We start from the raw sequence: 3,082 nt of genomic DNA, 5'->3' as shown, positions 1-3,082 counted from the left end.
ATGTTATAAAATCTTAGCAGTATTTTCTCACGACATTACCAGGGTTTTACAAGTTTTTCCTTTAGAGTCGAATCCGCAAATACTCTGTAGGCTAAATTTAAGAAAAAATTAATTAGTATGTAACCTTCCATTAGAAATCGTGACTTATTTTTCGGTATTTTATATTGTGTTTTATAAATTTATAAAATAAAAATGTTTATAATTAACTTCTTTCTATTAAATTATTTCTATAAATTTAAGTTAAAGACATTCTCGATTTTAACGATCTAGAATGTTCTCTCTAATCCTTGATAGAAAATAAAACTTACTTTATGTTAGTAGTGTTCGATAAGTCATTCTTAAACTCTCTAATCGAAACTAAAGTTTTTTATCTTTGATTCTTTTTCCGGAGATCATTATATTCTGTATATTCTTGCACAGATATGGAGTCTGTCGAAATGTGAAAACCGACCATGTCGGAAAAATAATAATTGAAAGTTTATCTTCGAAAATAACAATATTATTGCTATTTCTCAAGATGAAAATTTCAGTCAGCTACCAGTGGGCTAGAACCAATCATATAAAATACTAAGCCATCTTCAGGTGTCTGGAGTGAAAATTATAAGATTTAAAATTAAAGATTCAATATTTCGGTCACAAACGCAAAACTATCGTCCATATTTTGTTTAGTTGGTAATTTTTGAATTTTGTGGGCAAACTGAAAATGTGATGACGGTATACTGAAGTTAACATAATACGACTGTGAAAACTAGAGATCTCTTTTTTACTCTATCATTTATTAGGCGTATTGTTTTTGGATACAAGAAATTTGTACTATTATGTTCAATGTCAAACAAATGAATATGGGTTCGTAACAGCGGTCTCATTATAGTACCAATCAGCACTGTTTTTTCTGAGTCTTATTTGAGGAGGAGGGGGGTGGTAGGGTCTTGCACTTTTGAATAATCGTAAAAAAATTATTGCAATTCTTATAATAAATCATTTCAAGAATGTTGTGTTAAAATCTTAAGTCAATCGGAGCAAAACTCTCAAAGTTATAGACCTTTCAGTGACTCTAATAGGCTAGAATACGATGTAATTTTGATGGTCATACAATCAAGCTATTCAGAACGATGTGAATAAAAAAAATCAGAAGAAGAAAACGTTGCTTTTTAAATGTCTTAAATGATTATTATGATGACTGTAAACATTTTTCTGAATAATCAACTTTCGATCGCACAAAAAAAATAATGATTATTAAACAATTCTAGGATTTTGCGGTAAAACTATGCAAGATAAGGAAAAAGATGAAGAGACAAAGATTATGCAACCACGAAATATATTTGGTACAAATCACTGTTTTATAGGATTCGTAGTGGCTTAACCAAAAAAGAGCTAAGTCATCCATAATTTTTTAAAAAGATATACTTTTCAGGGAAATTGAGAATTGAAAGTAGTGCAAAAATAGGAATAAATATTAAAGCAATTATGAAAAATAAAATTTTTATACTATTTTACAATTTCTGAACAAACCGGTCCAGACCGAGGTATTTGCTATAATAGAGTTAAACTGAATGTACAAAAGTTCGCACTTTGAACTAATTCAAGTGCGAAGAATGAGATATGTGACGAGAATGTGCTCGTTAAAGTTGAAGGACCTTTAACAGAAGATAATTCATAATCACCAAATCACAGTTGCCGGTGCTTGAATGTTGTTCAAGAGATTTAGTTGGAAATCTATTTAATTTGTTGAAAATTTCTCTTTTTGCCTCTTTATGCCTTCATTTATAATTTAAAAAATTGCGCATCCGACAAAAAAAAACAATTTTGTTATTACATTTTTCATCGTCTCTTCTACCGTTTTTCCAAAAATTTAATTTTTTTTTCTTTAATCTTATATTTTATGATTAAAATAAAATCTGGTCGTCCTATCTAGAAATAATAACAACAAATTTTTAGATTTATTTTTGGTGAACAAACTTGTCTTTTAATTTTTTCATTTCTTGTGTCCTTTTTCAAACAATTTAATTTTTTTATTTCGAATGTTATTTTTTACGCTTGAAACAAAAACTGCGCGCGCCCTATCAAAAACTTATTGATGTTAAATTTGGATGAGTTTTCAATCTTTTATGGATATGCAACTGTTTTTTACACATTTTTTCATAGCTTGTTTCGCTTGTAAAAATATTAATTTTATTAAAATTTTGAATTTTGTTTTTTAAGAATGAAACAATAATCACGTATCCTACCAAAAAATGCGTACTAGAATTTTTTTTATGAACATCTTTTATCTTATTATTTTTTTCGTAGCTTGTATTGTTCGTTCAAAAATTTAATGTTTTCATATTTAAAGTTTTTTTTTTTAAATAACAAAATAAATGTACCTGTCCCATGAAAAAGTAATTAATAACCCAAGTTTAGCTCTTTTTTGAATGTGCAATTTTTTTCAATGGATCTTTTTTTTTTATCTTGTATAATTTGACAGCAAAATAAAAATGTTTGTTTTTAATTATTTTGTTTTGCAATTAAAATTGAAATTTTGCATTATTCAGGAAAATTAAAAAATTCTTAAATAAACTTGTAATCTGTTCAAAAATCCAACTTTTCCTTCTCTTGAATTTTTTTCATATCGTACGGTACTTGGCTTACAATTTTAATTTTAATTTTTAAAAAAATTTTTTAATGTTACACATGGTATTTTTTTATGAAAAAATTTTCTTGAGATAAATTGTTGATGATGTATATATGCACATCAGATCATCCCTACCTACACCCTTTTTTATTACTACGAATAGTCGTACATTTAATTTCTAAATCTTAAAAAAAGTGTTCTCAAAATTTTTGAAAATGTTCTAACTTTTTCAGTTTTGAACCAAAAAAATGACTAACAAACTTGTCCTTCAGCTTTCAGCACAAAAAGATGGTCTCAAAAGCCAAGCTAATAGATTAATTTTTTTGAAAAGTATTGTGCTCACTGGAATGCATATATAGATTATATATCCATACTACATATATCAATACACACATGCAAACATACACACATGCAGACCCATTCATAAAAACTTGTTTTTCGGGTTCAGATGGTCTCAATGCATATTTTAAA

The 3,082-nt window shown here is 27.3% G+C and overlaps 1 protein-coding gene across 1 annotated transcript in view; it reads right to left on the bottom strand.

Annotated features, from left to right (window-relative positions):
* The window catches only part of LOC117181131 (chitinase-like protein 4), a 60,943-nt gene that overhangs the window by 463 nt on the left and 57,398 nt on the right, over window positions 1-3,082 (bottom strand). The gene's annotated exons all lie outside the window — the stretch shown is intronic.

The sequence above is a fragment of the Belonocnema kinseyi genome, chromosome 10 (assembly GCF_010883055.1).
Source record: "Belonocnema kinseyi isolate 2016_QV_RU_SX_M_011 chromosome 10, B_treatae_v1, whole genome shotgun sequence".
Classification (NCBI taxonomy): Eukaryota; Metazoa; Arthropoda; class Insecta; order Hymenoptera; family Cynipidae; genus Belonocnema; species Belonocnema kinseyi.
The sequence above is the reverse complement of the archived record's forward strand: the minus strand, read 5'-3'. Positions and strand labels throughout refer to the sequence as shown.